The sequence below is a fragment of the Schistocerca nitens genome, chromosome 4 (assembly GCF_023898315.1).
Source record: "Schistocerca nitens isolate TAMUIC-IGC-003100 chromosome 4, iqSchNite1.1, whole genome shotgun sequence".
Classification (NCBI taxonomy): Eukaryota; Metazoa; Arthropoda; class Insecta; order Orthoptera; family Acrididae; genus Schistocerca; species Schistocerca nitens.
The window spans coordinates 724,342,915-724,363,991 of NC_064617.1; positions in this window are offsets into that span (position 1 = coordinate 724,342,915).

Below are 21,077 nucleotides of genomic sequence, written 5' to 3' on the forward strand. Positions count from 1 at the left end.
TGCGAACGCGGCAGCTACTGCCTTCCCGGTGGCCCTACGCAGCGGGGTGAGGCAGACGAATTTTGACGTCAGCTCTACTGCCACAAAAATGTACGCAAATCCGTTCCTAGAACGCACTAGCGGACCGAATAGATCTACTGCTGCGAGATCCATGAGTTTATTGGGAACGATCGGGTGTATTGGTGCGGCAAACGACACAGTGGGCGGCTTGGCTTGCTTTGTAGGTATGCAACCCTAATTACTTTACGTATACGCCGAAGCATATTATTAAAGTAACAGGTTTCCCGCAGCTTCTCCAAGCATTTCCTCGCACCAAAGTGACCGTAGCTCAAATGCACGTACCACACGAGCTTGTTCACCAGTTCCTCCGGAATCGCTAACAGCCACCTGGAGTCATCCAGAGCTCGCCTCTTAAATAGGATGCCATTCCGGATAATATAATACTGCCTGATGGCCGCGTGGGATTTATCATGCCATTTCTCTTTGATGTCACGCAAGACTTCGTCCTTGTCTTGTTCCGCCCCGATATTGCCTAGTGACGTAATGACATAATTCTCGAATGCCACATTTTGAAGGTATAACACACTGAAATTGTTTTCATCAATAGCGTTATCCTCAGCATGGGTGAGCCCGATAGGCATCCGAGATAGAGCATCAGCAATGATGTTCTTGTGCCCCGGAATGTACTCTATCGTGAAGTGGTATTCCTGGAGGAACACCGTCCACCGTCCGAGTCTACCGTGATTGATTTTGGCGCTCATTAGGAATTGTAGTGCTCGGTGGTCACTGTACACCCTGGTCGTGCGCCCGAACAAATAGTAACGGAATTTCTTGAATGCCCAGACAATCGCCAGGGCTTCAATCTCCGTGACAGAGTAGTTCCGTTCACTCCGCGAGAGCACACGGCTGGCGAACGAGATAGTTTTCCAGGTGGACGGGTCCTTTCCACCATCCGTCTGGAACAACACCGCTCCCAGCCCCGTCAGTGAACTATCTGTCATCAGGCAAAACTCCTGATTCAAATCCGGATGGGCGAGCAATGGAGCGTTAACGAGTGCATTCTTTAATTCGTCAAATTCGCTCTGTGCTTGTTCGTCCCACATCCAAACGGTGTTCTTACCCGTCAGTGCACATAAACGAGGGGTGGACAAAACATTGAGATTTATAAATCTCTTGTAGAAATTGCAAAGCCCCAAATAACCCCTGAGCTGACGCTTTGACGTGGGCGTTGCGCACTCCGCAATTGCTGAAATTTTTTCGGGATCCGGATGAATTCCATCCGCCGACACTATATGACCCAGAAACTTTATGCTTTCACGCCCGAACTGGGATTTGTCCAGATTCACGGTCACCCCCGCTTTCTCGAATACTTCGAGCAATCGATTTAGAACCCGGTTGTGTTCCTCCCATGACTTCTCTGCAATTAGAATGTCGTCCACATACACAGTTACGCGCGCTCTTAGGTAGTCAGGTAGTATGCTATTCAGGCCTCTTATGAAGGTGGCTGAAGAAACATTCAACCCGAAAGGGAGACGTTTAAACTGGTAGCAGCTCCCATAGCAGAGGAAGGCAGTGTATTGCCTGCAAGACGAATCGAGCATAATTTGCCAATAGCTGTTTCGGAGGTCAACGGATGACAAAACTTTCACGCCATGAAACCTTTGCAGCAGTTCCTCCAATCCTTCTGGCCTATCTGTCTCAGACATGATTACCGTATTTATTTGCCGCGAGTCCAACACCAAACGCACGGACTTGTCCCGCTTTGGCACAACGAGTAATGGCGAGTTGTATGAACTCCTAGCTCGCTCTATTATACCCTGCTCCAGCATCCTACTTATTTCGGCTTCCACACTGCTCTTGTGCACCAGTGGGATGGGGTAGGGCTTAACAAAGAAAGGACGATGGTCGCGCACCGTAAAGCGATACAGAAATCCATCAATTGCCCCCGGTGAATCCGAAAATACTCGGGAATGGCTTCTCAGAACGCGACACAGTTCCATACGATTCGCTTCCGAGGCTCCCGCACCAGCAATACACCTTTTCACCGCGCTCGTGAAAACATCGTTCCTACCATACTCATTAGGTTGTGAATCTAGGTCACTAATCAGATTGACCAAAACCTCCTGCCCAGGTCGCGACTCAGTCCTAACGTGAAATTTCAGACAGCTCACCTCTGACTCCTTGCGCAAAACACATTCCTCGAAAATTAGACTGACAGGGTTGCTCCCGGCAATGACAGTCATAACACCGCCAGCCACGTCGATTTCGGCGCGGTGGGCATTCATGAATTCAGTCCCCAATATCATCGCCACGCTCATCAGCGGCATCACAAAAAAATTGAATTCAAACTCATGTCCTTGACAGACGAAGTTGAGTCTGAACTTTAATTTTAACACTTTTTCCATATATCGCGCCCCTGACTGTAGTTCCTCTCACCTGGAAAGTTGGCCAACTCCCCGTTTCCTCAGACTTCCGAAACGCCGCCTCACTAATCAGCGAAAAGGGGCTGCCTGTATCGAGTACACATCTAAGACTGACTCCCCGAATGTAAACAGACACGACTGGGTTTACCGCGGGCACACCAATACTGTGGTCCTCCCTCAACAAATCTTCCCTAATATCGTCTTCCTCTATCAAATGCACATCAATATCACTGGTCCTCATTAAGTTGTCGCCAACCGAGTCAGCCGCTAGTCATTGATCCCTTTGATTAGGGTCATGTGGCGGATTGTGACGCGGGTTTGCGGGACGAATTTCAACACCCAATGGCGGACCACCCGTACTGTTTACAGCACCTCTGTTGTTGCTTGTTCGATAATTATTCTGTGGTCGGTCACGACTACCGTTCCTAGGTCCGCTATAATTACTCCAATATCTCTGCTCATTACCGTATCTTCTAAACTCCCGGGGGTGTCTTTGATTTACTCTCGGCGAATGATGACGATTGGCATCGTCCGTTCCGCCCGCGTTCCGTGAGGAGTCGCGACGCTGCCAACGCTCGCGCGCCCTGTAACTCTGAGGCGACCCGTTACGTCTGGAGTGCCACCTGTCTCTACGGCTGCGGCTTCGCTCGCGCGGCCGCTGCTCGTAGGCGCTCTGACCGTAATTCTGCGTGGTGCCATTCGCATCGCACTCAAGCTCTAAAAGGAAATTGCGAAACCCCTCTACGTCATCCTTACATCGCCCTGCAAGGATAACGTGCCACAACTGCATTGGAAACTTTCCCAGGCAAATACGAATAATTTCCGCAGGTCCATAAGGATCGTCAAGATGTTCATTCGCCTGCAGTATGTGCTCGAACATCTGCACAGGGCTGGAGAATTTTGACCTGTTTAACTCTGGTAGCATAATGAGACCGTGTTTTACACGACTTTGCGCTGCCACTGACCAATAGATCGACAGGAAGTGTTGTCGAAACTCCCCAACAGTGTAGCAATTGCGTGCAATTGACCTCATCCGCGCTGCTGGCTCACCTTCGAGGTAGCCACACTTATACTCTATTTTGTGCGCACTGGGCCACGTAGGAGGGAGGGAGAACTCGAACTGCTGTAACCAGGCCCGCGGGTGAATCCCCGTAGCCGAGTTACGGAAGACTTCAAACTTCCTCACCGTCACAAAATGTTTAAAGTCAAATTCGTGAGTTTCCCTTGGCGAACGTTCCTAAGGGGATCCGCGCCGTTCCCACCTGGTACGAGATCCGTGATCATGACGATGATCAAATTCGTCATCGTTCCCGGAATCATCGTCGGAATAATGGCCCTTTCGTTCATTTCTTTCAACTTCATGGGCCTTTAACCCTTTTAGGTGAAGTTCTAAACGGGCAATGCGCTCACATATTCCCTCGGTAACCCCTCTTTGTTGTATTTCTATTTCACACTGTCCACGCCGACATTTCGTTATCGACCGTATTTCGTCTGCATCCGCTGATGACGAGGTAATCGTTTCCCTATTATTGTCAGACTTACGCGCCACTGTGTCTGAGATCCTGGCTATTTCTTCTCGCATCTCTCGGTGGGCCGTGTCTTGTTTTGTTTGCATGAGCCCTTGCTCTCGCTCGAGAGCTATTATCGCCTGGCTGAGGGTTTCTACCTGCGCCCTAAGGTGGACCGGGCACTTAGCCGCAGTGTCCTCTATTCGGGACACAAGAGCCGCGTGGTCACTCTGGCATTGTTCTGCTAACGCGCGGAGATCCCTGGCGGAATTTTGTCCTACTCGGGACTCAAGAGCCGCTTGTTCACTCTGGCATTGTTCTGCTAGTATACGTATATTCCCAGCGAACCTTTCTTCTTGCTCCATCACCTGCTTGCTAATGACTTGGTGCCCCTCTTCTAAGGCGGAGATGCGTTGGTCAATGATCGCCAGTTTCTCCCCAACACCCTGTACTATTTCACTAGTCAATCTTTTATTCGCTTCCTCGATATGCCTCCTATTTTCTTCTCCTTGTTTTTTATTCACTTCCTCGATATGTCTCCTATTACTGTCTAGTAATTGTCTTAGCATAGCCTGTAATGAATTTGTATCTATCGAATGATTCGAAATCACTACAGCGGGCTCAGGATGGACAACACTTGTACTTGCATTTTCCGCATTTCGTTCCTGGTCGGACTCGACGTTTTGACCTTGTCCTTGTTCAGGGTTATTGTCTGGCAGGTTTTTCCGATCGCGGCTCCCTGAACAGCTACGCATCTCCATCATAAGGATAGTTACTCCGTGCTCCAAAGTACAACAAGAATAATGCCAAAGTCTCCTAATGGACTCACAGTCCCCACAAAGCACCCAAGATTTACTATATGACACCGATACACGACACAGGACAAGAGTCAACCCACACTTGTAACACAATTGAATACTAAATCACAATATCTATACAGTAATACATATACTAGGGCTATTCCGAAAGTAAGGTCCGATCGGTCACGAAATGGAAACGACTATGAAAATCCGATAAAGCTTTGCACAGATGTGTTGGGTAGTGTCTCTAGTATAACCCCAGTTAGCATCACGTCGCTCTTCTCATTTCTGAGCTCGCAGTGAGTGCGTAAAGATGTCTAGAAAATAGTGTCTGCCGCCAAGTACGGGGGCCTGGTGAGAAATTTCCCCTGAAGCTATGCAGCTAACATTACATAACTGTCGTGCTGTTTCGTCTTCAAGACAATTCTCAGCCGCATTCTGCAGGGGCAATGAAGATGCTCCTGCATCGTTTTCAAATGGAAATGTGAGATTACCCACAATACAGCCCGTAATTGTCTCCCTCTGAGTTTCAGCTCAGGTCACATGAACCGCTGGTTATGAAGACAACATTTCGGCACAAGACAACGAGCCGTAGGCCAGCGTAGAGAATTGGCGGAGAGCACTGGCGGCTGCCTTCTATAGCGAGGGTATAGGAAAGTTGGTACAACGCTACGATACACGTCTAAGTCGGGTCGGCGACTATGGAGATAAGTAGCTGCAAGGTGTATCTAACTGTTGCAAATAAAACATTTTTGATTTTTACCGTGGTTTCCATTTCGCGACCTATCGGACCTTACTTTCGGAATAGCCCTCGTACAAGATAAAACATGTAAGAAAATGCACACCTATATCATAAATTCACGTAAATTCTGTATCACAGAAAGACAATATACCAATTAGCACATCCAACCGAAAATAACTAATCCTCACTGCGCATCAGAAGATCTCTGGTTTACCGAAATCCGTGAGCAGGGTAAGCCATGTGTAAGTAGCGTGAATAAAAGGACGCTATGTGTAAGAAGCATGAAGCGCCCTTTGAATGTATCCTGATAGCTAAAAGAGCCACGCGCACTTTGAATAAGAAAATGCTATTTGACACTGAAATCAATGTAAAAGATAGGGTCGCCACCAACTCTAGCCACACGACAAAGAAGAGGTAGCACTGAGTCGGAAAATTACTTAATTTATTAATAAGAAAAACTCACAAAAGAACATTCATTGTAAAGTCATTGATAAAGAATGGGATGTAATTACTAATATGATCCAGACATTCTTCCCGTGAATCAAATATTGAGTAAAGTAAAGAGGGCGTGAACACCATGCGTAAGTGCAGCCTGCAGCAAGATTCGTGAAAACACGATCTATTCCAGAGCATTTGTTTCAGATAAAAAAAGGGACACTAATCACTACACCTGTGCACATGGAAACGCTATAGATGGGCCAACAAGGAAAACTACAAGGTAAATGGCGAAGGTAACGGCGACGTAACATCGGTACTCTAGATAAGATTGAAGGCAAAATTATTTATTCCTTAAAACATTGATGTAGTGCATCTATAGACTGCTGTTGCATGCTAACTATGTACAATTGCTTGTGAAATACTATACGTTTCATAACAGACTCGCGTGCCCACTCGGTCCGCGGAGACAATTTCTATGGACCGTGGCCAAATTTTAGTCACATGAGACAAAGAAAATTCACAAATACTCAAAAATTACCAAGATCCGGAAAAGATTAGAAGCATACACACACAGTTGTAGGCACATAAACATTCACACTGAACCGAGGGCACTTCAACATATGCAACTCCTTTGTGCTGCGTTCCTCTCACGGATCAAAGTCAAGACTACATTGGGAATCAAACTGAAAGTCTACAAAAGCCTTGCATTCCCTGCTGCAACCCAGAAAATAAATCTTTATAAGACGAAATTCGAGACCAAAAGCTAAAAGCTCCCCTCTCTATGTGACAACGCGCCACGCGGTCAGTCCAACTCACCCTTCTTCGACTGGAGCACAGCTGTGTACGCTTCCCGTACCGGCGGCAGACTGCCTCCCGCTTCTCCAGCCTCTTCCACGCTCCGCGTGGACCGGAAAACCCCAAGATGCCATTTCCGCCACCAACCTAACGCAGGTGGATTTCTCACAAGTAGCGGAAACCTCTTTGCCGACTTGACCACTACGAGAGTTGGCTATTCTGTACGACTATCGCAGACTTTCTGCAGCAGACTACGCCACCGTTTGTGAAATTGGGCTCACGGACTAATGAAAGGTGGCTACAGGACCCTTTCATGGTAGTCCCCTTTCCGGGGCTCGAACCCTGGTACTTCTGGACAGGAAGCCTAGATGCACACCCCCAACACAAGGAAACTGTCCTGATGCAAGAGAGGTTCAAATGGTTCAATTTGCTCTAAGCACTATGGGACTTAGCATCTGAGGTCATCAGTCCCCTAAACTTATAACTACATAAACCTAACTAACCTGAGGACATCACACACACCATGCCAAACCTGCGACCGTAGCAGCACCGCGGTTCCGGACTGAAGCGCTTAGAACCGTTCGTCCACAGCAGACGGCTGCAAGAGAGGAAGATTAGGTTAGTGTACCTTATTTATTTTGGTTGGGAAACCAACCGAGGTAAATATCGGTCCTAAATACGTAATGAATCATAACGATCGGCCCTAATTCCATAACTACACGCATAGCGCTATACAAGGACTGCCTTTTTTTTTTTTGTCGTGAGTCTTCTGACTGGTTTGATGCGACCCGCCACGAATTCCTCTCCTGCAGCAACCTCTTTATCTCAGAGTAGCACTTACAACCTAAGGCCTCAATTATTTGCTGGATGTATTCCAATCTCTGTCTACCTCTACAGTTTTTACCCTCTAGAGCTCCTTCTAGTACCATGGAAGTCATTCCCTCATGTCTTAACAGATGTCCTATCATCCTATCCCTTCTCCTTATGAGTGTTTCCACATATTCCTTTCCTCTCCGATTCTACGCAGAACCTCCTCATTCCTTACCTTATCGTCTGTAGCACCACATCTCAAATGCTTCGATTCACTTCTGTTCCGGTTTTCCCACAGTCAGTGTTTCACTACCATACAATGCTGTACTCCATACGTACAGTCTCAGAAATTTCTTCCTCAAATTAATCCCGATATTTGATATTAGTAGACCTCTCTTGGCCAGGAATGCCTTTTTTGCCATAACTGGTCTGCTTTTAATGTCCTCCTTGCTCCATCCATCATTGGTTATTTTACTGCCTAGGTAGCAGACTTCCTTAACTTCCTCTCCTTCATGACCACCAATCCTGACGATAAGTTTCTCGCTGTTCTCATTTCTACTAGTTCTCATTACCTTCGTCTTTCTTCGATTTACTCTCAATCTATACTGTGTACTCGTTAGACTGTTCATTCCGTTCAGCAGATCAAGTAATTCTTCTCCACTTTCACCCAGAATATCAATGTCATCATCGAATCGTATCATTGGTATCCTTTCACCTTGCATTTTAATCCCACTCCTCAACCTTTCTTTTATTTCCATCGTTGCTTCTTCGATGTACGGATTGAACAGTATGGGGGAAAGACTACATCCCTGTCTTAGCCCTTTTTAATCCGAGCACTTCGTTCTTGGCCATCCAATCTTATTTTGCCCTCTTGGCTGTTGTACATATTGTATATGGCCCGTCTCTCTCTATAGCTTACCCCTACTTTCTTCAGAATCTCGAACGTCTTGCACCATTGTACATTGTCGAACGCTTTTTCCTGATCGACAAATCCTATGAATGTGTCTTAATTTTTCTTTGCTCTTGTTTCCATTACTGACCGCAACGTCAGAATTGCCTCTCTCGTGCCTTTACTTTTCCTAAAGCCAAGTTGATCGTCATCTAGCTTATCCTCAATTTTCTTTCCCATTCTTCTGCATATTATTCTTGAAACCAACTTGGATGCATGAGCTGAACGTGCGATAATTCTCGCACTTGTCAGCTCTTGCAGTCCTCGGAATTGTGTGGATGATGCTTTTCCGAAAGTCAGATGATATGTCGCCAGAATCATACATTCTGCACACCAACGTGAATAGTCGTTTTGTTGACACTTCCCCCAATGATTTTAGAAATTCTGATGGAATGTTATCTATCCCTTCTGCCTTATTTGACCGTAAGTCCTCCAAAGCTCTTTTAAATTCAGATTCAAATACTGGATCCCCTCTCTGTTCTAAATCGAATCCTGTTACTTCTTCTATCACATCAGACAAATCTTCCCCCTCAAACAGGCTTTCGATGTATTCTTTCCACCTATCCGCTCTCTCTTCTGCATTTAACAATGGAGTTCCCGGTGGTTCCCAGTGCACTCTTAATGTAACCACCCTTGCTTTTAATGTCACCGAAGGTGTAAGACGTCGTGGTCTCCTGACCTTCATTGCTTACATATTCCGCCCTCACAGTCATATTCCGCACATCAAGACGCTTCATTCGAACAGAAACTCGATAAGATAAAGTCAGTGTTGTATGAATTCATGTAAACGATATGCAAATAACTAATAAATCGCAAGTGCGCACCGTGGTTGAAATACTCGAGGCTAGCGTACACACATACATTACAGACACGACGGTCACAGGAGCTTTTAGTTCGAGAGAGGCAACCACACGCCAGGAGGCCAGTCCCAACCCATCTACGTCGGCTGGTGGCCGCTCGTGGAGCGGACAGCGTTCCCCCGAGGGAAAGGAGGAATGACCCCATGTTCGGCTTAAAAGCAAATTCCGCTACATTGTGTGGGAACGGCTGGCCTATGCATTCTTTACACATAGCACACAGTTTCAGAGATTTTCACAGGAAGACAGCAAACGCCAAACGCCGATAATACAGATTTCCGGATTGGTCGCCTTAAACAAAACGTCATTCTCCCGTTTTAGAAGAGCAATGGTGATTGGCAGACGATATTTCTGACGCCTTGAGCTGAAGGAGTAATGGAAGACCGAAAGATATACCCCTTCATGTCTGGCATGAAGAGGCGCCGTTCCGTTGTCGCTCTTGGAGCGAGGAACAAGTCTCTCCTCAGTACTTCACTGGGAGAGCACCTCTGTCGAGAGCGAATCGAAATGTGACTCTCTATATTGAGTCCTTGCGCTTAAGTGTTGTTCACTGTGTTGGCTGACACACTTATTGTGCAGTGTGAATGGACAGAGTTATAATTAAACGCCTGCGAGCGAATTTGGAGTGGCATTGCAGTGGACTGGTTATCTGACTGGTGTACCACGCCAATAGTTAGACTAGGGGCGAATAGGAATCCTTGACTTCATTAAGGCGTAGGGAGAGTTTGATTGGCGAAGGTTAATCCAGATAGAACGAGAGTTATCTTATTTGTCAGCAGCGAGCGGTGCAGACAGCAGTCATCACAGCTTACGGTACTGTGTGCTAAAGATATTGCGAGCCCCATATTTCCTCCACAACAGTACACTTCACTGCATTTCACACGCGACAGCCTCAAGTGTACCTAGCCACATTCTAAAGGATAATTATTCAAGTTGAGTAGGCGCGCCTCTCAGCCATTCTGCCATGTCAACAACCATCTAAAACTTTGTATAGAAATTTCATTAGCGAATACTATCCTTGAGAGGTAACTTCACATTCCGAAAAGAACCAGGGTATGACTTGTTCAATTCATAACTAAAAGTGCCATTGTGATTTCCCAGAATTTTAGCAAAATAAATAATAATTTTCGTTAGTTTCATGTTTTTCTTACACTAACTAGCACTACTCCAGTACCCAAGTATCCCACTAGTTACATAAGAAATTTTGTGAATTTTTGTGTCATTTCCTTACAGTGGACGACTCCAGAAGATATTTATTGCTGAAAGTTTTTCAGGCATTTCTCTTTAGAACGTTAGGAGTGGCTGTTTGACTTCTGTAGTAGTGTGGGGGTGGAAATTACATCCTGCAGGAGCCACAGGGTAAAAGGTACATCTCAGATTAATCCGTTGCACAGAATAACAGAATCTCAGATCAGTCCCACGCTCACAGAAAAAGGCGACCCTGCCAGGTTAGGTAAAATAGGTAAGCTACCAGGATAGGAAAGTGTCAGGGTAGTTAGGTAGGGCAGGTCGCAGCAGTAGCACTTTCAAGAACTTTCTTTCATGGATTAAATAACCATTTGCAAAGATTGGGATCAGAATAGATGCAGGTAGTGAAGAAAGCAGAATTGTAGAGAAAAGGGCGTGTGTTATTGTGTTGGAAAATTCTGCATTTTTTACTATTTTTGTGTAGCTGATAGGGCATAGAATTTTCAGGTGATAGGCACAAACGCAGAGTGACGCAGAGACGCAGTTTGACGCAGCATCATATAAATTAGAATTAAGAAATAACATTTTTCTCCCTTTGCAAGCGCACAGGTAGAGATTGGAGACTGTAGCAGACAGAACGTTAGCCGAGAAGTCACGACGTTGTTATTGGTTCAACCAACTGGTAAGTGGTCGTACAGTTTTGTAGATAGGGTTGTGGTGTGTTGAAATAATTTCCATGTTAACGATAGCACAAGCCAAAAGGTTACGTGAGAGACAGCAAGCAGAAAAGATGGGGGAGAATGAACCAGATAGACAGCAAGTAAACGAGCTTATTGAGAATAAGACAGAAGGTGAACCTGAAAATAGGACAGACGGTGAATCAGAGAATAGGACAGTCAGGGAGCTGCAGAATCAGCAGGCTCAGTTAGACTGGGATAAAATTGAGACAGATCAGACAGATGGGAATCGAAGGGATGAGAACATCGAATTTCCAGAATATTAAATTCCAGGTAGGGCACATTCTGAGCCAGAAATAGACAGCCCACGTAGGAGATGGCAAAGATTAGAAGTGCAACGAGCACAGGAAACGCGTTTGTTTGCCGCACATTCAGGGACAGAATACGCGTCAATACAGTCAATGAACCGGCAGTTAGTAGACAGTGAGGAAGAGGGGGAACATTTCGAATACGTCGAACCTATCGTACACATTCTAAATATGCCCCAACAGCAGACACAGAATTTTGCGGAGCTACGAGCGCCACGAAAAGGTTCCGTAACAGACGCAACTGTACCTGCAAACACAAGACATACACAACAGAGAGGGCAGAATTCGGAGTTGTTTGCGCCACGTAATGGTTCAATGACAAACGCAACTAGTCCTCAACATAGACAGCACTGGTTATTGCAGTTATCAAACTTAGAAACGCCACAATATAGCCCAGTAAACGACGTAACTGGCCGAGTGGAAAACAATAGATCGAGAACACATAGTTCAGAAGAAGGTAGTGTTACAGGACAGCAGGACAGGACGCGATCATGGAGATGCTACAAAAAAAGGACGCTAGTATGACGAAACAGAATCAGGAATTGAAACAGGATAATCAGAACTTGAGACAAGAGATTAAGACACAGATCCAACAGGTTAAAATCCAGGTGGAAGAAGGGATCGCCAGAATTGATAGTCAGATCACTCAGATAAACGAAGACGCGAAAGAATCTAGAGAAAGAATTCAGGTACTAACACAAGGTCAGCAGCAATTACACACTGACATGGACAAGGTCCAATTGGACATCGTAAACGTTAACAAAAAGGTGGAACGTTTTACGATAAAAGCCACTCGAACAGCAACACAAATTTCGGAAGAACAAGCAATTCGAAGCAAGGTCTCAAAGGTTGCACTGAAAAAATATGATTAGCGGATCAATAAAATAGAACTTAAAAACAAAGATCAGTTTGAAAAGCTTCGAACAGAGTTGATGCAAACTATCGAAGAAAAGATCGAGACCGATTACGCCTGTAGCGAAACAACTGACGCGTCAAGCATTAATTCAGTACACGAACACGCGCCGTCTAAGAAAGTTCAAGTAGAACCGAGGCTAGACGTAACAATTGCGCGGAAATCGAAACAGAAAACCCCGATTAAAGTAATACATGACATGCCACAGGACCAGGCACAGCACCTAGAAAAACGGAACACATACATTCAGCCGATACCATTCGAAAGACAGGCAACTGAACCAGTAAATCCAATGACACAACATAATAGCAGCACAGGTACTATACCACGAACGACGAGAGTAGAAACACACGAACAACACTTTTGTTCACCAATGATACGATATGACGTGGATATGAGTCAGGAAATTGAGAATAGGCAGACAGGCAGTAGATTACACAAGCAGTGGCAGATTATTTGAGTCCATGAATCAGCCACAAACCGGATTTATGAGTAGATATGATACAGACCTTCCCCCATGAACCATGGACCTTGCCGTTGGTGGGGAGGCTTGCGTGCCTCAGCTATACAGATGGCCGTACCGTAGGTACAACCACAACGGAGGGGTATCTGTTGAGAGGCCAGACAAACATGTGGTTCCTGAAGGGGGGCAGCAGCCTTTTCAGTAGTTGCAGGGGCAACAGTCTGGATGATTGACTGATCTGGCCTTGTAACATTAACCAAAACGGCCTTGCTGTGCTGGTACTGCGAACGGCTGAAAGCAAGGGGAAACTACAGCCGTAATTTTTCCCGAGGACATGCAGCTTTACTGTATGATTAAATGATGATGGCGTCCTCTTGGGTAAAATATTCCGGAGGTAAAATAGTCCCCCATTCGGATCTCCGGGCGGGGACTACTCAAGAGGACGTCGTTATCAGGAGAAAGAAAACTGGCATTCTACGGATCGGAGCGTGGAATGTCAGATCCCTTAATCGGGCAGGTAGGTTAGAAAATTTGAAAAGCGAAATGGATAGGTTAAAGTTAGATATAGTGGGAATTAGTGAAGTTCGGTGGCAGGAGGAACAAGACTTCTGGTCAGGTGACTACAGGGTTATAAACACAAAATCAAATAGGGGTAATGCAGGAGTAGGTTTAATAATGAATAAAAAAATAGGAGTGCGGGTTAGCTACTACAAACAGCATAGTGAACGCATTATTGTGGCCAAGATAGACACAAAGCCCATGCCTACTACAGTAGTACAAGTTTATATGCCAACTAGCTCTGCAGAGGATGAAGAAATTGATGAAATGTATGACGAGATAAAAGAAATTATTCAGGTCGTGAAGGGGGACGAAAATTTAATAGTCATGGGTGACTGGAATTCGTCGGTAGGAAAAGGGAGAGAAGGAAACATAGTAGGTGAATATGGATTTGGGGGAAGAAATGAAAGAGGAAGCCGCCTTGTAGAATTTTGCACAGAGCATAACTTAATCATAGCTAACACTTGGTTCAAGAATCATAAAAGAAGGTTGTATACCTGCAAGAATCCTGGAGATACTAAAAGGTATCAGATAGATTATATAATGGTAAGACAGAGATTTAGAAACCAGGTTTTAAATTGTAAGACATTTCCAGGGGCAGATGTGGATTCTGACCACAATCTATTGGTTATGAACTGCAGATTGAAACTGAAGAAACTGCAAAAAGGTGGGAATTTAAGGATATGGGACCTGGATAAACTGAAAGAACCAGAGATTGTAGAGAGTTTCAGGGAGAGCATAAGAGAACAATTGACGGGAATGGGGGAAAGAAATACAGTAGAAGAAGAATGGGTAGCTCTGAGGGATGAAGTAGTGAAGGCAGCAGTGGATCAAGTAGGTAAAAAGATGATGGCTAATAGAAATCCTTGGGTAACAGAAGAAATATTGAATTTAATTGATGAAAGGAGAAAATATAAAAATGCAGTAAATGAAGCAGGCCAAAGGGAATACAAACGTCTCAAAAATGAGATCGACAGAAAGTGCAAAATGGCTAAGCAGGGATGGCTAGAGGACAAATGTAAGGATGTAGAGGCTTGTCTCACTAGGGGTAAGATAGATACTGCCTACAGGAAAATTAAAGAGACCTTTGGAGAGAAGAGAACCACTTGTATGAATATCAAGAGCTCAGATGGCAACCCAGTTCTAAGCAAAGAAGGGAAGGCAGAAAGGTGGAAGGAGTATATAGAGGGTTTATACAAGGGCGATGTACTTGAGGACAATATTATGGAAATGGAAGAAGATGTAGATGAAGATGAAATGGGAGATAAGATACTGCGTGAAGAGTTTGACAGGGCACTGAAAGACCTGAGTCGAAACAAGGCCCCGGGAGTAGACAACATTCCATTAGAACTACTGATGGCCTTGTGAGAGCCATTCATGACAAAACTCTACCATCTGGTGAGCAAGATGTATGAGACAGGCGAAATACCCACAGACTTCAAGAAGAATATAATAATTCCAATCCCAAAGAAAGCAGGTGTTGACAGATGTGAAAATTACCGAACTATCAGTTTAATAAGTCACAGCTGCAAAATACTAACGAGAATTCTTTACAGACGAATGGAAAAACTGGTAGAAGCGGACCTCGGGGAAGATCAGTTTGGATTCCGTAGAAATGTTGGAACACGTGAGGCAATACTAACCTTACGACTTATCTTAGAAGAAAGATTAAGAAAAGGCAAACCTACGTTTCTAGCATTTGTAGACTTAGAGAAAGCTTTTGACAACGTTCACTGGAATACTCTCTTTCAAATTCTGAAGGTAGCAGGGGTAAAATACAAGGAGCGAAAGGGTATTTACAATTTGTACAGAAACCAGATGGCAGTTATAAGAGTCGAGGGGCATGAAAGAGAAGCAGTGGTTGGGAAAGGAGTGAGACAGGGTTGTAGCCTCTCCCCGATGTTATTCAATCTGTATATTGAGCAAGCAGTAAAGGAAACAAAAGAAAAATTTGGAGTAGGTATTAAAATTCATGGAGAAGAAGTAAAAACATTGAGGTTCGCCGATGACACTGTAATTCTGTCAGAGACAGCAAAGGACTTGGAAGAGAAGTTGAACGGAATGGACAGTGTCTTGAAAGGAGGATATAAGATGAACATCAACAAAAGCAAAACGAGGATAATGGAATGTTGTCAAATTAAATCGGGTGATGCTGAGGGGATTAGATTAGGAAATGAGACACTTAAAGTAGTAAAGGAGTTTTGCTATTTAGGGAGTAAAATAACTGATGATGGTCGAAGTAGAGAGGATATAAAATGTAGACTGGCAATGGCAAGGAAATCTTTTCTGAAGAAGAGAAATTTGTTAACATCGAGTATAGATTTAAGTGTCAGGAAGTCGTTTCTGAAAGTATTTGTATGGAGTGTAGCCATGTACGGAAGCGAAACATGGACGATAACCAGTTTGGACAAGAAGAGAATAGAAGCTTTCGAAATGTGGTGCTACAGAAGAATGCTGAAGATAAGGTGGGTAGATCACGTAACTAATGAGGAGGTATTGAATAGGATTGGGGAGATGAGGAGTTTGTGGCACAACTTGACTAGAAGAAGGGATCGGTTGGTAGGACATGTTTTGAGGCATCAAGGGATCACAAATTCAGCATTGGAGGGCAGCGTGGAGGGTAAAAATCGTAGAGGGAGACCAAGAGATGAATACACTAAGCAGATTCAGAAGGATGTAAGTTGCAGTAGGTACTGGGAGATGAAGAAGCTTGCACAGGATAGAGTAGCGTGGAGAGCTGCATCAAACCAGTCTCAGGACTGAGGACCACAACAACAACAACATGATACAGACCACTTCCTTACAGTAAGAAAATTTCAACATTTCAAGGAAGAAGGCGGTAGCTTGCATGCACGCACATTCATCGACCAGTTTAAAGTATGCTTTTTTTTAAAAAAAAAATTCTTTATTATCAAACCATTATAATTATACAAATTTAACCCACTACCTTAATACATTAGTGGGTGCTAACAGTGAAACATTTATATATTAAAAATTTTTGCAGCATTAATATAGTTATTAGTGAGTGAGCTACAGTTAACATTAGTAACAATGGGCTTCTAATATCTACTTATATTATTTATGCCTAATTCCTATTACTAATCTAATTTATATATGTATACTGCAGCGTCACATATGTGCCAGTGAAGATATAAACCTACTTTTACTACCCTGCTCTTCGAGCTAACCCCGAAGAGCATTCCCCGTGGCACTGGGCGGGCCTCGATGTTAATTCGCTGCAGTCCCTAACTTAATTTCCTATAACTAAGTCCTACAAACTAACCTATCCTACGTCATGTCCGGTGTGTGTGTCGCAATCGGTAGTTGTTCCCCACTCCCCCTATTCCTGCACGTGGCGGTTCCCAACTTAGAGGTAGTCGGCCAGTCCTCGCGCAGGCGGTATGGGAATAGGGCTCTTAGACTCAATTGGTGGTTATTGTCGCTCATTTTTACTGTATCTCTCCTAAATAGTCGATTAGTACTTTTCGAGATACCTCGTTTGCCAGAGTGTTCAATGTCTGAAAAGTTTCTTCTCGTCTAAGTACTTGGTATGTGTCGCAGTTGGGTAGTCTGTCTCGTAGTCCGTTGGCGATATCATTGAAGAGGGGACACTCGTAAACTACGTGCTCAGGCGTGCCCTCCGGATCGCCACAGTCACACGCTGGTGTTGCCCTTTTCCCAAATCGACATAAATATGTCGGGTAGGGTCCACGGCCAGTGAGAAAGTGGATCAACCCTCGCGTTGGCTCAAAGTACTTCAGTTCAAGGCGTTCCCTCACATTGGGTAGGAACTGGAAGGTTCTTCGTCCAGTCTCTTCTGCCTCCCAAATCTCCTGCCAGAGCTCTTCCCCTCTTATCCTTATCTCTCTTTTATCCCTCAGTCTAATACCCATGATGTCAGCAATCTTCTCATAATTTCCCCTCTTGGCCCAGTACCAAGCCGCCTGTTCTCTAATATTTATGTCCAGAGGGCAGAGCCCCATTATGATTAATAGGGCTCCCCCTGGAGATGTTCTATAGGTACCTACGGATCTTAATATCATACTTCTCTGGACCCTTCTCACTGCCATGGTGGGCACAACCCTCGTGAGCCTGTGCGCCCAGACTCCCGAGCCGTATCCCACAACTGAGGTTAAAATACTGTTGTGGTAAAGTCGAATTAGGTGTGGAGGAAGGTGAAATCTTTTGTGGCCTATGGAAATTAGGTTATTTAAAATCTGAAGGGCTCTCTGGGTGACAGTTTCAATATGCTTCCCGAAGCTCCACCTCTCATCAATGATAACTCCCAGGTAACGTGTCTCTCGTCGTCGGAGAACTGGTGATCCGTCTATTCTAACAGTCGGGTTCCTAATAAGATTTCCTTTCAGTAGTAAGTAGGTGGATTTACTGGGTGATATCGTCATATTTGTCGCTTGGCACCACTGCTGGAGTTTGTCTAATGCTGTCACTATTTTTGGTTCAATGTCTTCGCGGCTACGGCCGCCAACCAACAGGAGGAGGTCATCCGCGTAGGCTATCACCTCTAGCACCTCATCGCTTTGTTGTAATCTATCTAATAAAGGCTCCATATGTATGTCCCAGAAAAGGGGTCCTAAGACGGAACCTTGGGGACATCCTTTGGTAATTATCTTCCCGATTCTTTCGCTAGATGATGATAACCAGACCTCCCGATCGTTACAATAGCTCCTCAGGCAACCATATAGCGGCCCTGGACACTCTTTCTCCCGCAAGCAGGAGAAGAGCGAAGGCCACCAAAGGTTGTCGAAGGCGCCACTGATATCAACCATGATGCCAACCACGTATTTGTGCTGGATCGAGCTGCAGACCTCGGCCGCCAGGGCGATTGCATCAGATGCTGACCGCCCCGGCCTGAACCCGAACTGCCTGTCGCTCATCCCGCACAACACTCGGTGTGCCGCCAATCTGTCAGCCAGCAGTTTCTCCAATATTTTGCCGAATATGTCCAACAAGCAAATCGGCCTGTAAGATTTTACTTCTGCTGGGTCCTTGTCCATTCCTTTCTTTATAATAATTACGTTTGCCATTTTCCATCTCTTCGGAAATTTCCTCTGTCGGAGACATTCGTTGAAAAGATGTGTTAGTGGCGCAGTTAACTGAGGCGCCAGAAACTGCACTACCTCCGCCACAATGCCGTCCGGCCCAGGTGCTTTCCCTTTTTTGAATGATGTTATGTGGGTTGCCACCTCCTCCTCTGAAAAAGGGTAGACAGCCGTCTCATTATCGTATTCCTCTTGATCTTCATTTCTGAGTTGTTTCTGTTCCTCTGTTTCCCCTTCCGCATTGTCGTCAGGCAGCAGGGACCGGAGGAGGACCCCCGCAGTTTCCTGCCAGGACTCCGTCATCCTATCCCCGTACCTGACTGTTGATAACTCCAGAGGAGAGCGGATTTTTCCCTTACCAGCTTGTATGGAAGCCCCCATGGATCCGTGACTAGCTGGTTAAGCACGAAATTCTCCCAACTTCTCATTCTGACTTCACGTAGTTCCTTTTGGAACTTCTGCTTTTCCTCCCTGTATAACATCTGCCACCTTTGACGTTCCTGCCAGACGACACTGCGCTGGTAGTGCCTCCTTAGCCTTCTGACAGATTGACGCAGTTCACCCAGTTCAGCATTCCATGGTGACGGAGAGGCCGCCATGGCCCTCCTCCTTGTAGGTACGGCTGCCTTCACCGCTCTTGTCACTGCATTCACCAGTTCCTCTGTTCCCTGGTCTACGTCTATGTCTAGAGTCATGTCACCTTCCGGTAATGGAGGAATGTCACACTCCCTCGCTAGGCGCTCCCAGTCAGCTCTTCTATAATTTAATTGCACCTCCCACCCCGTGGCCCAGTGGCACTCTCTTTCTCCCAAGGTAAAAGATATCAAGTTGTGGTCGCTTGTGGTGGCATTCTCTATGACTCTCCAATTTTGAATAATGTTAGCCATATTTGGTGTTACAAGGGTCACATCAATATTTGTGCCCTGTCCTCCCCCTGCAGCGTAGGTAGGAGGATTGCCAGGCCTGTTTGCCACCACAAGTTGTGATGCCATTATGAGTTCCTCAATTTTTTCACCGTTGGCATCCCATGTGCCACTGTACCACAGGGGGGATTTTGCGTTAATGTCAGCTGTTACTACAACTTTTCTTCCCTGCAACGCCGTGGTGACTCTAGCCAGGTGGTCTATGTAGAGTTCAATGTTATCCCCATACTGGAAATACATGTTAGTGAGAATTATTGTTCCCATGGGGGTTTGAAGTTCCACGACGTTGCAGTGGCTAGTTGTGAACTGTGATAGTGTGGTGACTCTGAGGAGTTTATTAGTGATTATGATCGCCGCCTTCGGGTCATCTCCTCTGCTGACTATTTGCCAGCCCGCAGCAGCAAAAGCTATTTTTCCAGCCAGGGAGTATGGCTCCTGTAGACAGAGTACATCTATTCTCCTCTCTTCCACCTCCCTTCGGAACTCCTGCATGACGAGTCTGCTGTTATGACTGTTAAGCTGTCCAATAGTTATTTTCGTCATTAAGGGTAGTACGTATGTATTCGGTCATGTGACCAAGTCTTATTCCAGTCGAAAGCAATTCGTCCATGTGCTATTACTGATTGCTCGTAAATTTCGTTAAGGTCAAATTTCTCACCTCGTCTGTCGAAAACTTTCTTAAGCAGATCACGCAAGGCTCCGAAGTCGGTGGGGAGATTCACTGATTTTAGCTGAATTCTGTCAACAGCCTCCATAACCAAGAAGGTTACCTTTCTGCCTTCTTCGTGTCCTACTCGGACCACATGTCGTAAGGCAGTGGTCAGGGTTGCCGGCTGCTCCAATCTAGATAGTTGCATAGTGTACTCCAAGTTGGGGTACACCCTAACCGGATCGACCGGTGGGACTTGTGATATTCGCTATTTTTGACTTAATTAAAACAGCAAATACGAGTAGTTAATACTTTCAGCCAGAAGGCAAATACTTGTTTGTAAATAATGATTAATGTATAATGAGGCGTCGCATGGCGACGGTGGAATTTTCTAAATAATGTAATTTGTCGTCTTTGGGCGGCAATATAAACAGAAAAATACGGATAGATATGCGATCCTTCACTATTTTGTTCGTTGGAGAACAAATGAAGCCATGAGCGCTAGAGACTTCTACTGTTTTTCTTGAGTAATACGGACGCAGATTTGTGGCAGTCTGATCTAATTATTTGCTAAATGTATATAAACGTGTTATGTCTAAGTTTGAGTGAAGTGTAAAGAACTGTTATAACTTACCGTGACGACGCACGAGCGACTCAAAGAAGACAATGGCTATATATAAAAGAGCGCTCAATGGACATTAAACAGACATAAAAATCTACTGTCATTGTAGTACTAAGCTTAAGGTACGATATATGTTTTAGTTATAATAAATATTTGTTTTGGGAATACTGAATCATTTAGCAGTGCTCATTCCTATTATCTCCTCAGTATTATTTTCATTTTAATTATGCATTTTGCTAAGATTACAGACACGGAGATCAGCATTCCAATGTGCGTGTTACATTGATAAAAAGAAAACAGTTTTATCGTCTTCTTGCATCAGCTTTAATATTGA